General features: G+C 47.9%; 1 long non-coding RNA gene across 1 annotated transcript; it reads left to right on the forward strand.

Annotated features, from left to right (window-relative positions):
- The first annotated feature begins 402 nt into the window (after positions 1 to 402).
- LOC134433934 (uncharacterized) lies at positions 403 to 15,278 on the forward strand. The gene is made up of 3 exons (XR_010031768.1): positions 403 to 475; positions 10,881 to 11,018; positions 14,377 to 15,278. It is a non-coding gene; the product is annotated as an uncharacterized LOC134433934 (long non-coding RNA).
- The last annotated feature ends 2,339 nt before the right edge of the window (positions 15,279 to 17,617 follow it).

Below are 17,617 nucleotides of genomic sequence, written 5' to 3' on the forward strand. Positions count from 1 at the left end.
TCCTGAGGTAAACGGAGTTCCTACCAAGCCTGGACTTGTTCAGCTGCCCAGCTGCAACCTCCAGCAAGCTAAAGGTGTCTCTGGGGTGATACACCACAGCTTCCCCCTTTGGCCCAGCAGCAAGGGTCAGACTGGCCCAGGCACAATCTACCTGGCACTATTGGGATTCATATTCCAATATTTTGGCATCTCTGGGTGGGCAAAGTGACTCTGCAGCCCCAGAAGGACTCTCAGTACCTCGGGCAGGCTTCGGCTGCCGTGCATCCAGCTGAAAGAGCCTTGGTTGCAATGCTCTCAGTTAGAGACTTTGGGATTTTATCCCAGAAGAAGTTTCGTGGACTGTTCAGTGCCTCAGGAAACCCCAGCTCCTTTCTGGTAAGAAGATTTTCCAGAGGAAGAACAGGGTAGCCTCTCCTGCCCATAGAGGGGTCCTGTTCTGGTGAGGAGACCTAGCCAGCTACAGCTTCCATTTTGGGTGAGTATCTCTGCTCTTGGTGGAGCAGAAGCTCAAAAACAGACTCTGCCGTGAGTTCTGTTCCTTTTTTGCCTTAGCATTTTGGCTGCGCAGCCCCACAGAGGGAATCCATTGCGTTCTAGGCTTTAGCTTTCAGCCGCGTGTGTTGCTGTCTCTTGGAATTCTTTCCAGAGCGGGATTGCTCTCTGCCCTTCCCCCCGGCTCAGCAGCGCAGCGTTCTCGGCTCTCTCCGCGGGGGACTCTCTCTCTGTGCGGGGAAGGGGGGCTCTCTACATGTGGCCGCGGGGATCTCTCTCTCTGTGGGGCGGGGGTGCCCTCTACACGCGGGGTGGCCCCGGTATCGGCTGGCCATGTGATGTGGGGGAAAGCTGCTCTCTCTCAGCTCCGCAGGGGAGGCTTTGTCTGCCTCGGCTTGGCAGGGCGTGTCTCAGCTCCCTGCAGCTGCTGCCCGGGAATTTTAAAAGCAGTATATACAGCTGCATTGTAAAGCTTTTGTCTGTTCGTTATCGCCTTCCTATCTGTGTTTTTTTTTTAGAAATCGGTAGCTGATTTTGGCTTTTACATTTTACATGGGTTCGAATCTCAGCATTGTACAAAAAGGAGTGTATTATCATATTGTTAGCATTTTAGTCAGTGGTAATGTGAAGTTCTCAAAAGGAAAATTGAAACAGTTTACAAGATGACTTTTTCTGCACTTCCCACAAACCTCCCCTGAAGAAATCCACAATATTCAATTCTGGGAAAAAGTTGGAAATGAATTGATAACCTTAGGACAGTCTGGGAATACACCCTCAGCTAAATTTGTGTTCTGGAGTTCACAAATTCCAACAGCCTTGCACAAACAAAAGGAATTGGAGAAAAAGCCAAATGCCAAGCCATGTACCTCTGCTCTCCCTGTTTCTCCCTCTCCTAGCTCTAAACCCCCTAAACCTCTTACCCCAAAACTTGGTATTTTAAAGAGAGCACACTCATTGGGAAGTCGACTCCCAGAATTTGTTAAAATGCCTGAGTTGTCCTGTTCACAAGGCCCTGGCCAGGCTGCGTGGAACCTTTCCCAATCCCCTGTGTCCCCTCCTCTGAAACCCAGAGCACGTGTCAGCTTTCCAGAGAGCAGTGATGCCCAAAATGGCCCCCAGTCCCTAGGGGGTCCACAAGATGGTGGATGCCACGTGGCATCTTCCCAAACCTGGTCTTCTTCCCAAAATCCTCTTAAGCATTTCAAAATTCCATACCCATCCCCCTCTCCTCCTGTTCCTCGTGACACCTTCCCCCCTCCCCCTCCCTTTCCTGCAGTACCCTCAGCTCCTCCCCTCTACTCCTCCCAGGGGGCATCTGCTGACGTGATGTCACCAGGTGTCCCCGCCCCCTGCCAGCCCCTTGACCCCGCCCTCTGTTCCCATGGTGTCCCCGCCCCCTGCCTGCCCCTTGACCCCGCCCCCTGTTCCCATGGTATCCCCACCCCTTGCCAGCTCCCTGTCCCTGCCCCCTGTGCCCATTGCGTCCCCGCCCCCTCCCCGAGTTGCCACGGTGGGGACACAACCACTGCCTGTCCCCAGACCTGTATCTGTCATCCCAATGCTTCTGATCCAAGGGATACAGAGCTGGGAACAGCAGACCCAATGCATAGTCCCATGTTGTCACTGGCTCCTGTTACCTTTCAGCCTGCAGCTCAGGGAGGGGCAGCCCCAACTGCTAATTGGAGTTCTTTTGGATGACAATTGATTAAGGAGATCTGTAAATCTCATAAAGAATATGGTCCACACAGTCCATATTCCCGTGGCCTTTTAAATTCTGAACTGAGTAGGACTGTGGTGATCCCACATGATTTAAAACAGCTTTTTTCCTGTCTCATGACCTCCATGGAATTCAAATTATGGGAATTAGCATGGAAACAACTGCTAAAAGATGCTCTCCCAGGCTTGCATGCTGATCCAAACACAGCGAAGGACAACAGTGGTAACCCTATCACCATTGAGCACCTCTGTGGTGAGGGCCAATGGTCTTTACCCTCAATCCAAGCTACAGCAATTCCTGCAGAAACACTCGAGAAAGTAAAAGAAGCAGCTGAAAAAGCATTCTTTTCCCTCCAACCTGAGGGGCCTTTTGAGCCCTATAGTAAAATTAAACAGCTATCATCAGAGCCTTTTTTGACATTGGTAGAAAGGTTAACTAGAGCCATTGAAATACAAGTTAAAAAAGTGAATGCTAGGGAAGCGGTTTTAGAGGAAATGGCATTTACGAATGCAAATGAACAGTGTCGAGTGGCAATCCTGAGCCTTCCTTTAGAACCTCCCCCAACCTTAAAAGATATGCTTCTAGTGTGTAACAGGAAAGTGCCTCTGATGAGTGTGGCTGAAGACACCAGACCAAGGCTGCTGCCAAGACCACCTCAGCGTGTCGCCGTTGCCAGCCCTGCACCTTTCCCCTCAGTACAGCAGTACCCTGGGCAGCAGTGGAGACCAGCAATGGCTGAGCCCACAAAACCATGCCTGCTTTGTAAGAACCTAGGGCACTGGAGTAACCAGTGACCCCTGAAAAGGCAATTTGATGAATTCAGAAATAGCAGGGGAAAAGAACTACAAGCCCTCCCTGGGGGTCAACAACAACAAAAAAACTGAAAAGGGAGCGCCCGCCTGCCAGACGTGCAGACACAAAAAGAGCAGGCCAAGGGAATAAGGGTAGCAAAACCAATCAAGCGCGCAATAATATTAATGTTTGTGTAAGTGAAGCAGGTGCTTCAAAGACTATGTCTGCTGGTCTGTTGCAGTCGAGGCGGTCATGACATTAAAGCAGAGACCACAAGCACACTCAGTCTTAGTCTCAGTTTTCAACTGTTAGCACCATTTGCAACAGTTAGCAACCGTTGGCAACAGTTTGCAACACTTTATTAGTGAAAATGGCTGATACACTTTCCAGTTTTTTCCCCTCCAGTCGCAGAAGGCTCCCATCTTTCCTCTCTCAATCTCCTTGGTTCAGCTTCTTCCTCTTACTTCTTGCTCCTTTAGCCAACAGGCCTGCTGCTAGCCCCTTCCACAATTCCCCCTTTTTTGTTTTTGAACTGTAAATACAGTTGCTATGGATTTTTGCAGGGCCCTTTGCAAAAATCCAAGCAGAGAGGGGACACACAAAATCACAATCACAACCATCAACAGAATTCCCATTCTTAATGCAATCATTCCTGTCCTTCATCCATCTTTAATTACTGATATATGGTCTTAGCCAGTGTCCTCTGCACGTTCTGCTTCAGCTGCGGAACCATCGATCCTGTCCTTTCCCGCACGGTCTAGGTAAGGTTTGACACAGCGAGCAGGAACCCATCAAAGACCATTATCTGTCAAAACACAAGCATAACCCCTCCCCCAGGTTATCAATTCTTCTGGACTAGACCATATACCAGTAATCAAATCCTTGACCCACACCTTGACATTTCTATGGAAATGTGGTTGCTTAGAATTCAAAGAAGAAAAATGGCAAAAGATTGGAGATAACTGTGAGTCAGGTAGGGGACGCAAGAAGTTTAACACATAAACAGCTTTATCTAATCTCACTTGAGGTGACTCATGTTGCATTCCCCCTTTTTGTTTTTGAACCTGACATTTAAGAAGTCCGTGAGCTCTTTCAATAATTGCTTGGCCCGTGGGGACATGTGGAATACCTGTTGAATGTCCAATGCCCCAGGCACTAAGGAATGCTTGCATTTTCTGCGAAGCATATGCTGGGCCATTATCTGTTTTTACGTGACACGAAACACCTAAAATAGAAAAAGCATGATAAAAATGACGAATAGCATCTCGAGTTTTTTCTCCTGTGAATGCTGAAGCAACCATTACATGAGAAAAAGTATCAACTGTAACATGAACATACTTGAAGCGACCAAATTCTGGCATTTTTGTAACATCAGTTTGCCATTCTTCTAATGCAGAAAGACCTCTAGGGTTGGTACCATAATACTGAGTGACATGAGTCATATGACAGTCAGGACAAGAGGAAAGAATAGATTTTGCCTTGGCAGTAGACAATTTGAATTGCTGCTGTAAAGCTTGAGCATTCTGATGAAAAAATTGATGGGATAAAATTACCTTCTGCAACACATTGGGTACAGTTTTGATTGCAGCAGCAGCTACTAAAGAGTCTACATAGGCATTGCCTTCAGCAAAAAATCCTGGCAATGATGTATGGCTGCGAATGTGCATGATGAAGTAAGGATGTTTTCGAGCACCAATAACTGTCCATAACTTCACTAATATGGTAAAAAATGGTTTCTCTTGAATATTATACAACACTGTTTGATCTAAATGCTTAACCAAATTGGCAACATAAACTGAATCAGTAACTATATTTACAGAACCAGGAAACAAAGTAAAAGCCAAAATACCAGCAGAAAGTTCAACCAGTTGAGGAGATCCTGCTGAATCACTGTCTGATATTCCCAGTGATCATCCTTTCTCCAAGCCACAGCTGCTTTTCTGGTTTTCCCAGACCCATCTGTAAAAACCGTTATACCTTACACTGGAACAGGAGAACAAATTTGCTTGCCTTCAAAAGGAATCTCTTTAGTCAGTGTTAGAACAGGATGAGAAGGTAAATGATATGAGATTTGGCCTGTAAAACAAGATAAGGCAGATTGCAATTCATGATTATTTTGAAAGCACCATTCAAAATACCACTGTGTAGAGGTATCACAATGGTCACAGGGTCCTGTCCTAAAATCTCATGACAACGCCTGCGGCCCTTGATGATAATATCTGCAAAAAGCTCATAAAGTCCTGGAGCTGTTTTCCAGGATCTGAAAGATAAAAATATCCATTCCAGAATATGCAATTGACCTTCCCAATTATCATTCCATTGACATAGTATTCCACATGGTATTTCACGGTCTTTCAAAATAAACAATTGAACACCAACAGAGGTATCTATCCTGTTAACAAATTTGTGTGCTAGGGCTAATTCAACTTCTTCCAAGGTCTTTTTTGCTGCTGAGGTCAGTTGCCTCTTATCAGTAGAGGAAGTGATGCCTGAAAGCAAATCAAACAATGGCTGCAACTGATGATTAGTTCTGCCTAAATATGATCGAATCCAACCTAATAAACCAACCAATTTCTGTACATCAGTAGCAGTTTTAACATCAATGTCTAGCTTTACAGGTTGAGGCATAACTTGAGTGTTGGTCACCAACATACCTAGGTATTTCCAAGGCATGTGTTCCTGCACTTTCTCTTGAGCAACGATCAGGCCAAAAGCTTTCAAATTTGTCACAGCACATTGTTTAAGAGCTGACAACTGTTGTTTGTTGTCAGATGCCAACAAGATATCATCCATGTAATGATAGCAGTAGCAGTTTTTAAATTGCTCCCGGACTTTTGACAAGGCCTGTGCCACAAACCATTGACAAATAGTTGGCAAATTTTTCATGCCTTGTGGGAGTACCTTCCACTGTTATCTTTTATCAGGTTCAGCATGATTTATAGAAGGCACCGTAAGAGCAAATTTTTCTTTGTCCTGCTCAGCCAATGGAATAGTGAAGAAACAATCTTTTAGATCAATGACAACTATTTGCCATTCCTGTGGAATCATCGTAGGTGTAGGAAGGCCTGGTTGTAAAGCTCCCATTGTTGCCATTACAGTATTTATCTGCTGTAAATCATGTAAAAGTCTCCATTTTCCCGATTTCTTTTTTATTACAAAAACAGGGGTGTTCCAGGGACTGAATGATTCCTCAATGTGTCCCGCTTGCAATTGTTCTGTAACTAATTCTTGCAGGGCAGTAAGCTTTTCAGTAGTCAGGGGCCACTGGTGAACCCAGACAGGCTTATCTGTCAACCATGTCAGGGGTACAACTGGACGTTCATTGCCCTGCAACACAGTGGCCCCCATTAAAAATCTGCAGTAATTTTGACACCCCATTGAGATAAACAATCTCGTCTCCACAAACTTTGAGGAGAATCGGCAACATAGGGTCTGATGTTAGCTTGTTGGCCATCAGGATGTTTCACATTAATTACAATGGCTGACAGGCCACCTGTTTTAGCACCACCTAATCCCAGGAGACCAAAACTTGTATGAGTGAGAGGCCACGATTGAGGCCAGCAAAGTCGCAAGAGTATTGTGACATCTGCTCCAGTATCAATCAAACCTGTTACTGATATAGTTCCTGGATGACATCCACTGGCGGTGAGAGTGCATGTCTTTTCTGGACGGCTCTCTGTTACTTTCTCCGTCCAGAACACTTGAGGTACTCCTGTCGATCCAAAGCTTCCGGTGCCTCGACTTCAGTCCACTGTATTTGGAACAGAACTCACAAAAGGTACAATTTGAGGAATGCAAGCTCCTTTCTGAATAGTGACAGGAGGATCATCAATGGATACCATGGCATGAATCTGCCCTAAATAATCAGTGTCAATAGGCCCTAGATGCACATGAATACCTCTAAGTGTAGTACTCGATCTCCCTATCAAAAATGCACTCAATCTCCATCCTATTGGACCATAGGCATCAAGGGGTACCTTACATATTTCTTTTGTTAAAATGGTTGCTGTGTCAGCGGTGGGTATATCAATGCCTGCGGACCCGCTTGTTGCCCCTGAGTATTGTTCGCAAATGGGTAGCTTTGCAGGGCTGGGAAGGCCCGCATTTGCTGTTGCGGTTGTTGGGGTATTTGTTTCCCCACACGCCCCTTTCCGGTCCTCTTTGGGTTTCCCGGCAATAGCTGACCATTTGCATGATATTTACTCCTGCATTGCTTAGCATAGTGCCCAGATTTAGCACAACGATTGCATACAACATCGCTGCTTGCACTTGGCCTAAATGTTGTTTTCTGGACAGTACACTGTGACTTAACATGCCCCTGTTGTCCACAATTATAACACTTTGCTGAAGGTCTTAGCACTGCAGCAAGAGCTGCCATTTTATGCTCAACTGAACCAACTTTTGAGCAAGCAGTAACCATTTCAGACAAGGTGGGTTCCCCAGGCAAAGTGTCAATAATCTTTCTGCAATCTGGGTTTGCATTTTCTTTAGCCAACTCTATGCACAATTTGTCTCGCAAAGTTTAATCATCTACCTGTTTCTCAATAGCAGCAGCAAGTTTTTCTGCAAACTGCAAAAATGGTTCTCTCATCCCTTGTTGTATAGTGATATATTTCTGTTTTGGAGCTGCCATTTCCATTTTTTTAGTTAAAGCACCCATGCCAATTTGCTGAGCTTGTGCCAAAATCGAAGGATGCCACCTTGCCTGTAAATCTGGATTAGCAAAAGGCCCAGTGCCCAGTAGGGCATCAACACCCACAGCACGACGAGGGTCGTGTTGAGGCAACTGCATATTTGTTAAAGCGGTGCGCTCAGCCACTCGCCTCCAAGTTTCTTGAAATACACCATATTGTACTGGTTGGAATAGAATTGTAGCAAGATGAGTGATGTCATAAGGTGCAAGCAAATCTGCATTAATCACACGTATTAATTGCATTACCTCTGAGGAATTAATACCATACTGAGCTACTTTCGATTGGATGTCTTGCACAACCCTCCAGGCGAAGACGTGATGACTGTTGTTCTGTCTTGTTCCAGGAACTGCTTTGAAAACTGGAAAAGCCATAGGGTTATCACAAGCAACATTTGCATTGGCACTGCTCTCCTGAGGTACTCTTGGAGCATCTAACCTTTCTATTATGTCCCAATTATTTTCTTCAACTTCTTTCCTCCTAACAAATTCCCAGAACTCCTGAGGGTGTCGAGGAAGCACAGTTACTTGACATGGAGGCAAAGTCCATGGGGCAGTAAGGCTAGAGCTCTTAGGAGATGAAGGGACCAGAGCTCCTTGCCCCAGCTTAGATGTTACTGCGGGCGACTCATCACTTGACTCACTGTTGCTGTCACTGTCAAGTAACGGAGGATACGGCCTTGCAGATTGTTCAAGCCACTCAGAGGGAAGCGGGGGGGCGGACGGCTGGACCAGAGAGGAGGGAAGCGGGGGGGCAGATGGCTGGGTTTCTCTCTCTGCTAGAGACATTTCAGCTAACTGGCATAGCGGTGTAATATATACAGGCACCATCGTGAGCTGCTGCACAGGTGTGAGATAAGGAGGCTTAGGGGCCTGATAAGAAGAGGCTAGGGCAGATTGTCCAGAAGTTTTGGCAGCTTTCCCAGAAGCCTTGGCAACCAGCCCAGAAGCTCTGGTAGCCTTCCCATCAGAGCCCCCTTCTACCTCAGAGGGCCTCCCGTCAGGTTCTGTTATCAGGCCCGACTCTTCATCCGCATCTTGCTCCGTTTCTCTCTCTATTTTCCATTCCTTTAAAGCCTCAAAGAGCGAGTTCCAAGTAACTGCTAGATCAACAACTGTTTTATCTCCCGCTTGAATGACTTGCCAAAGTCTGTCCCCGACCTTTTTCCATGCCTTAACACTAAATGCTGTGTCAGGATCAGTGCCAATATTCTGTGATTTAGCCCACAGCATTATATTACGAAGTGCATAGTCTGACGTATAAATTCCCTTATTTCTTAACAAAATTTTCCATGCAGACAGAACATTTTCTTCCTCTTTAGATAAATTTTGTCCCATTATTACTAGTTGGTGGCTCACTTACTTCCAGGTGTCTTGATTTGAGAGAATCAGGTCCGGACCTCCCTGTGGCTTCCACCTGCCACTCTCAGCTGCACCAACGCCGCCTCCCCCACTACGTCCCAGTGGGTCACGTATGCCAATTGCTAGAACCCTCTGTTATGGTTTGGGCCTGGCAAAGCCAGAGCCCTCATGAGTACACCTTCTCCCCGGTGTCTGCTGCGAGATGTGACCAGGAATAAACAAAGCAGGCTCCAACTTCAACATACAGAAAAGTTTATTAACTAAGCTACACACAAACAATTACTAAACTACAAAACTACACACAAAAGAGGGAAAAAAAAACACGAGGAAAATGAAAACCTCACAAAAACACTCTCCCCCTCCTCCCCCCTAAATTCCCAATACAATACATCCTCCAAAATCACCAATTCTAGGTCCAATACCACCACTTAAGATTGCTCAAACTTTCAACTCCTCAAGAGGAGAGGGAGTCCTTCCATGTGTCACGGTGGCCTCTTCCGTCCTTGTTCCGGTGCTCTCACCACCGAACAGGGATCAGGGCTGCTTCCAGGGTTGTCTTTTTTTAAGGATGCTTTGTCCAGTTCCAGAAAATCACAGTATCTCACCTTTTCACCTCTGGGACATCCGTCCCCCCCATATTTTATATACCCCCTGGGGCCGAGGGGTACCCACACTGAATCTTCTCTGGCACTAGGACATTTCTCCCCCTGGACTCAGTCTCTGTATCTCACGGAAACATAGCTCTGTCCATGGCTACACAAAAGAGTCCAACATAAAACGCCACTCCATCTTCTCCATTCTTTCAACATCTCTCACTCTCTCTCTCTGGTCCAGACCTCCATCGCTCGTTCATTTCCTTTGTCCTCCTCCACTCTTATCACTCGTCTAGGAAGGGTTAATGTTCTGTAAGGCTTTCATTGTCCAAAAAGGGTTAAAAAACTCCTCCAGGCCTCCAGGCAGCTGGACTCCTGGCTGCACCCCCCCCCCCCCATCTCCTCAGCTGGGCTGCCTGCTGCCAGCACATATTTACTGAATTTCAAGGTAACACAGGCTGCACTCTCTCTCTCTCTCTCTCTCTCTCTCTCTCTGTCTCAAAAGGCGGGGGGGGGGGCAGGGGGGGGAATGGCTATCCGATGTCTCTTGGGGCTTTCCACCCTTTCATCCTCCAAGGCCTCCTTACTCCCATCTCTGTCCAGGCCCAGGCCTACCTCATGGCTGCCCCTCCCCTGCCCAGCAGCAGCGGCTGGACGGGGGAGTGATCCGAACTCCGTCCCTCAAAGTCCCAAGAGAGCCTCCCAGGGCCAAAGCTCTGCTTTTAACCCCTGGGTGTTCTCGGAGGTGTGTCCTAAAAACCACTGGCTACCCCAGGTGCCAATATCAAAATCCAAGCACCCATTGGTTTGACCACAACATCCCAGAATTCCCACTTCTTCCTGGTCAAACCACCACACCCTGTATGGGCCCCCACCGACTATTTTCTTATCACATCGGCGGTCACCAAAATGTCGCAGTCGAGGTGGTCACGACATTAAAGCAGAGACCACAAGCACACTCAGTCTTAGTCTCAGTTGTCAACCGTTAGCACCGTTTGCCACCATTAGCAACCGTTGGCAACAGTTTGCAACACTTTATTAGTGAAAATGGCTGATACACTTTCCAGTTTTTTCCCCTCCAGTCGCAGAAGGCTCCCATCTTTCCTCTCTTGATCTCCTTGGTTCAACTTCTTCCTCTTACTTCTCGCTCCTTTAGCCAACAGGCCCGCTGCTAGCCCCTTCCACACTGGTCCACTGCTGAAAGTGAAAAAAAATTACCTTTGTTATGATTTAGGTGATCCTGTGTTAACCACGTCTTCTGTCAATGAGCCTTACAGGCTGCAGCTGACAGAGTCACTCCACCTGAAGGACACTGACTGGCATTTTGTCTCTGTAAATCCTGAACAGAAGGGAACTTGGAACCGAATTCGTTGTAAGTACATCGTCACTGGGGACACCAAACACACACCACAAGAGATTGAAATTGCTCGGGGAATGACAACATCAGATCCTGAGCAATTCGTTCTCGGCCTGCACTGTTTCCACCCACCCCTGTTTCTTCCCAAGGGACAAATTGTTGCACAAGCTATCCCTGTGCCATCTTTACCTGAAAATATCGAAAAACAAGGGCCCACAATCGCCCGGGTCCAAGCTATTGGGAAAGACAAACCCAAATTATGGTGTAATGTCAGTGGGGGTGGGGAGTCAAAACGCACTGAGATGCTTGTAGACACGGGTGCAGACTGCATAGTGATTCCAGTACAAGACTGGCCAGCACATTGGCCTTTGCAAAATGTTGCTGGTCACCTTCGAGGTGTAGGAGGCCTGCAATTGGCAAGACAATCCAAAAACATTATTCAAATTGAGGGACCAAACAGACAATTGGAAAATATCCGTCCATTTGTGTTAGATTATTCGGAACCTTTTTTAGGGAGAGATTTAATGGCCCAGTGGGGTGTCACAATTGATATTCCAGACTCTCCACAGCATTTTTGTGCAGCAGTCATTGAACAACAGCGCCCCACCCAAAAACTGAAGTGGAAAACAGACAAACCAGTTGACGTGAAACAGTGGCCGCTCAGTAAACAAAAAATAAAGGTGCTTGAGGTACTAGTGGAAGAGCAACTAAAAAAGTGCCACATTGTGGAGACCATGTCCCCATGGAACACTCCAGTGTTTGTCATCCAAAAAGCTGACAAAAACAGAAGGCGACTTCTTCATGACCTCTGACAAATTAATAATGTAATTGAAGATATGGGTTCTCCCCAACCTGATATGCCATCCCCAACAATGCTTCCCCAAGATTAGATTTAGCTGTTATTGATAATAAAGACTGCTTTTTCCAAATCCCCTTGCACCCTGACAATGCACCGCGTGTTGCATTCTCGGTCCCTTCCATCAACATGGAAGCCCCTATGAAAAGGTACCATTGGACCGTTCTTCCTCAAGGATTGAAGGTATCTCCAGCTCTCTGCCAGTGGTATGTCTCTTCCCTGCTTTCCCCAGTGCGTGCAGCCGCAGAGAAGGCCATCATCTATCATTACATGGATGATATCCTCGTGTGTGCCCCCAATGATGATTTACTCACCCATGCGCTTGACCTAACAATCGATGCATTGATTGTTGCAGGGTTCGAGCTCCAAGAAAAGAAAATTCAAAAGATGCCACCTTGGAAGTATTTGGGCTTAGAAATTGGAAATAGGACCATTGTTCCTCAAAAACTAGAAATCAATCCAAGGATCAAGACCCTTGTGGATGTCCACAAGTTGTGTGGGTCTTTGAATTGGGTAAGGCCATGGCTCGGTCTGACTAATGAAGACCTTGCCCCTCTTTTCAATTTATTGAAAGGGGGAGAGGACCTAGGTGCTCCTAGGTCTATTACCCCAGAGGCACGGAAAGCTCTAGAAAAGGTTCAGATTGCAATGTCCACAAGACAGGCCAACCGATGCTGGCCTGACCTGCCATTCAAATTTATCATCCTAGGTAAGTTTCCACACCTCCATGGAATTATTTTCCAGTGGGAGGAAAAACAAACACCTAAGGCAAAGGACACACCAAAAAAGGACCAGGACCAGAGGGACTCTCTCTTGATCATAGAATGGGTTTTCCTCAGTCATAAAAGGTCCAAGAGATTGACAAAACCTCAGGAGCTGGTAGCAGAACTGATCCGGAAAGCAAGGACCCGGATCAGGGAGTTAGCAGGATGTGATTTTAAGTGCATTCACATTCCAGTTGAGTTAAAATCGGGTCAAAATACTATGAAAATACTGGAACAATTGTTTCAAGAAAATGAAGTGTTGCAGTTCACTCTGGATTCCTACTCAGGACAAATTTTGGTAGCGTGGCCCGCTCACAAGTTGTTCAAACAAGATTCTCAATTCACTTTGAAATTGAGAAGTGCTCTAAGTAGGAGACCTTTAAAAAAGGCTCTGACTGTCTTTACAGATGCGTCCAGGAGGTCCCACAAGTCCGTTATGACTTGGAAGGATCCTCAAACCCAGCAGTGGGAGACAGACATTGCTGAGGTGGAAGGTTCACCTCAGGTTGCTGAATTGGCTGCGATTGTTAGGGCTTTAGAAAGGTTCTCAGAACCATTTAATCTGATTACAGACTCTGCATACGTGGCAGGAGTAGTATCCAGGGCAGATCAAGCAATACTGCAAGAAGTGTCTAACATCACACTTTTTGAATTGCTCTCAAAACTGGTAAAGTTAGTCACTCACCGAGAGCAACCCTTTTATGTGATGCATGTCAGGTCACACACTGACTTGCCAGGGTTTATCGCTGAAGGCAACAGAAGGGCAGATGCTCTTGCTGCACCTGCAGTGATGGCCACTCTCCCAAATGTTTTTGAACAGGCAAAAATCAGCCACCAGCTTTTCCACCAAAATGCACCTGGCCTGGTTCGTCAGTTTAACATCACTCGAGAACAGGCCAAAGCGATTGTGACCACATGCCCAAATTGCCAACAACATGCACTCCCTACAGTGAGTACGGGAGCAAACCCAAGGGGACTGAACAGTTGTGAACTGTGGCAAACAGATGTAACACACATACAGTCTTTTGGACGGCAGAAATATGTTCACGTTAGTGTAGATACCTTTTCTGGAGCGGTCTATGCTTCTGCCCACACAGGAGAATCATCTATTGATGCTATTAAGCACCTCTTACAGGCTTTTTCTTTCATGGGCATCCCCAAGGAGCTGAAAACTGATAATGAGCCTGTTTATAAATCCAAGGAATTCGGGAGCTTCCTGCAGCAATGGGGAGTAGAGCACAAAACTGGCATCCCCTACTCCCCTACAGGTCAAGCCATTGTGAGAAAGAACTCACCGTGATATTAAAAGGGTCCTGGACCAGCAACAACAGGTTCTGAAGGTGGAACCTCCCCACATCCGATTATCCAGGGTGCTATTCACAATCAATTTTCTGAATTGTTCTTTTGACAGCCTGAACCCACCCATCCTACACCACTTTGGGGGGAGCAGTCATAGGTTGATGAAAGAAAAACCTCCAGTTTTAGTAAAGGACCCTGAGACTTGGAAAACAGTGGGACCTTACAAATTGGTTACTTGGGGACGTTGATACGCCTGTGTGTCCACCCCCTCTAGTTTAAGGTGGGTTCCTTCCAAATGGGTAAAGCCCTATGTTCCCAAAGTCTCAGAGAAATCTACAGAAGCACCCCAGGTTGCTCATGCTGCCTGGAGAAGGAAACGTTGCACGCGTTCTCTGGAGGAAATTCTATTTAAGCCTCCTATCTGGAATAGTTTGTAATATATGTTTGTCTCAAGTTCCTTGTACCAGTTTAGATCCCGCTGTTCATGTGTAGCCTCGAGACGCCATGAGACCTTGCCTGCTTCTCGTCCTACTCGTGATCATCCCACCTGCGATCTCCTGCATAGTGCCGCAGCCCAAACCACATATGGACTACCTTGACAAAGGTTCTCGGACATCAACAGAGAAACTGACAACTGGCTGAATGGACTGTTCAAAGGCTGGGGACTCTCGGGCTGGTTGGGATCTATTCTGAAAACTGTGTTTTTAGTGCTGTTTATTTTAGTTATAGTTATTGTAGTTGTAACCATTGTTTTTGGACTAATCAAACGCATGGTTCTCAAGTTAATTTCAAGCTCATACCGCCCTCCTGAGGTCTACCATTTGGAAACCCTCAGTGCTCCAATGGATGACCTGGAAGCCTCAGTGGAAAACACTGACCCTCTTGTAGAGGAAGAACCGATTTACCAACTATGGTTTGGCAAGCATTCCGCATCACAAAACCAGTCCTCTTCTTTTTAAACGAAACTAGAGGGAGATGTTGCAGTGTATTGTAATGTCCTGTTTTAAACTTCCGGGTCCCTTCCCAGGTGTGCCTATACCTCTCTCCCTTCCCCCTTGCCCCCTTGCTGAGTGAGTCCTGTCAATCAGGCTTAACATTCCAGCAAGGTCGTCGTGTGGTTGGTCAAGTTCAAAAGATGCCCTATGCCCAGAGGTCATTGGCCTGTCTAGGTGTCATCCTCCCCTGAGACCATGCCCCTCCAACCTGGTTGGTAGCTCACCTGCCCCTTCCCTCCCCCTCCCCCGGGAGCTTTAAAAGGTAATCAGACCATGTGCTCGGGATTCTGTTGGAGCTGTTACTGACATTCAGACCTCTGTGACCACGGAATAAAGCCCTGGATATACCCCTCCGGCAGAATCCGTCTCCTTTTCCTCCTCACCATCGCCGGAAGCCTTCCCCTCCGTAGGTAAACGGAGTTCCTACCAAGCCTGGACTTGTTTCAGCTGCCCAGCTGCAACCAGGAGCAAGCTAAAGGTATCTCTGGGGTGGTACACCACAGTTGCCGCCTTTGGCCCAGCAGCAAGGGTCAGACTGGCCCAAGCACAATCTACCTGGTAATATTGGGATTCCTATTCCAATACTGAAGAAACTGGACATTTTTGTTATCTTTAGGGGCCCATTGGTGCACCCCAGAGCAGCATTTGCTTGTGGATAACAGAGAGTGTGGAATCTCCCTGAGTGTCCAACAGCTCCATGGGATTGTTCCCTGCCTGCTGGGCAGCAAAACAGCCCCTAATGAAGCTTTTACTTGGGCCATATTTAGGAACTCTCTCCATTTTGCTGAAATCCATCCCACCCTGAAATTTGACTGACTTCCCATGGAGGAAGAGAAGAAGCTCTGTCCATCCTTGGGACAGTGCACAGGAATCTGTGGAAATGCCCGTGTGTGCCTCAGGGTCTGATTCCCTGGTAAATCCACTCCAGCCTGCCCTGAATTCCCTTGCCTGGGCACTCCCTGCTCCTGCTGTGACACCCCTGTTCCCCAGCCCCTCGTGTGCAGCCCCCGCTTAGTATTTCCACACTTTTCCCTCTCTTCTGCTGTGCACATCCAGGATCCAAACATTCTTTCCATGAGGTTCCTAAGGGCTGACAGGTTTTGTTCAAGAAGAAGGGTCCACGTCAGGATGTTGAACAGATTGTTGTTGTCTCAGCAGTAGTTTTGTGGTTTTCTCAGACCCTTGGGCAAAGGGACAAAATAATCAATTGCTGCATTTCCAGACTGGTTCCCTCACAGCTGCCCTTGCAGGGGGAGTTTCCAGCCAGCCCTGTTCTGAAAACCACCAAAGACCCCCACAGAGCCACTGCTTGAGCTCCCTTTGTGGTTTTGTGCTTCTTGCAGGGCTGAGCAAACCACAGGCAGGCCTTTTTCCACCCACAGAATTCTCACTTTTGCAGCAGCTCTAAAGCTGCTAGAATCAAAGCAAAGGGGGCAGGGGGGACCCGCAGGTCCTGGCTTCCACCTGGGGCTGGCCAGAGCCGGGCTGGACAATGGCCATCCCTGTGCAGTGGGGCTGGGCCATGGCGGGGCCTGACCCTTGCATTGACAGGGGACCCCAGGATGTGCCACCCTTGGGACAGGCAGCCAACCAGGAATGTGCAGGGACATTTCTGGAACTGCCACTCCCCGGGACAGGACCCCCCATGCCAGGATGTGTCACCCCCTGGGACTGGATGCGCCCAGGACAGGAACCCCTTGGATGTGGTCCCCCAGGACTGAACCGCCCCTTTCCCATCTGACTCTCAGCACAAACGGACTCTTCCTTCTAGTCCAGGGCAAAGATAGTGAAAGTGATGAGGGGGCGCAGCCCAACACCTCCATCCCCCACAGCCTCCCTACCCTTCCCAGCACACCCCACTGCCCTCGCTCCCCCAACCCTTTCCCTGCTCAGGTGCTCTCCAGGATTGCTGAGTCATGAACTGGGGGTGAGGGGACATGGCACAAAAGTGAGGAAATTATTGAAAAAAGAGAAATAAAGACATGAAAAAGTGAAGGGCAAGGGCGGCCACAGAGGCAGAGCTACCAAGGACCCTCATGCCCAGGAAATGAGCAACCCAGGGTCACCCCAAAATCTGAGGCACCCAGGAGGGGAGCTGAGGCCCCTGGGCCTGATGAGCCACTGCCCATCCCTAGGAACCTCCATTCCCCTGAAAATCAAATCATGGGACCTCCCTTCCTTATATTCCTCCCTGTCATCCCCATCCCAGTACAGACATTCGCCAGGATCTCCATGGCCCAGGGCCCCCATTCCAAAGGAACCCTCTTCTGTTCATTCCATCCCCTGAAATCTTCCTTTCCCAAGAACCTTGATACTCTCAGGAACCCCTCTTCCCACAGGAACCCCCATTCCGCCAGAATCCCCATCCCGTGACCCCAAATCCCTTGAGCCCACATTCCCCTGCGACTCACATCCCTGTGTCCCCCCAGCCCTGGGCATCCCCATTCCCACGGACCCCATCCCTAGGATCTCCCATTTCCATGGACACCCATACCCAGGTCCCCAAACGAACTGAGGCCCCCCACTCCTGGGAACGCCATATCCCACTATGTCCACCCAGCCTTGTCCCCAGCATGTGACAAGCTTGTGGCCACCCTGCCCCCACTCTAGGGCCACCTACGCATGAGGACAAAATGTGACCTCGCTTCCTTCCCCTTTGGGCAAAGAGCCATCAGCCAGGGGAGTGGTGGCCACAGCAGC

The sequence above is a fragment of the Melospiza melodia genome, unplaced genomic scaffold, assembly GCF_035770615.1.
Source record: "Melospiza melodia melodia isolate bMelMel2 unplaced genomic scaffold, bMelMel2.pri scaffold_28, whole genome shotgun sequence".
NCBI lineage: Eukaryota > Metazoa > Chordata > Aves > Passeriformes > Passerellidae > Melospiza > Melospiza melodia.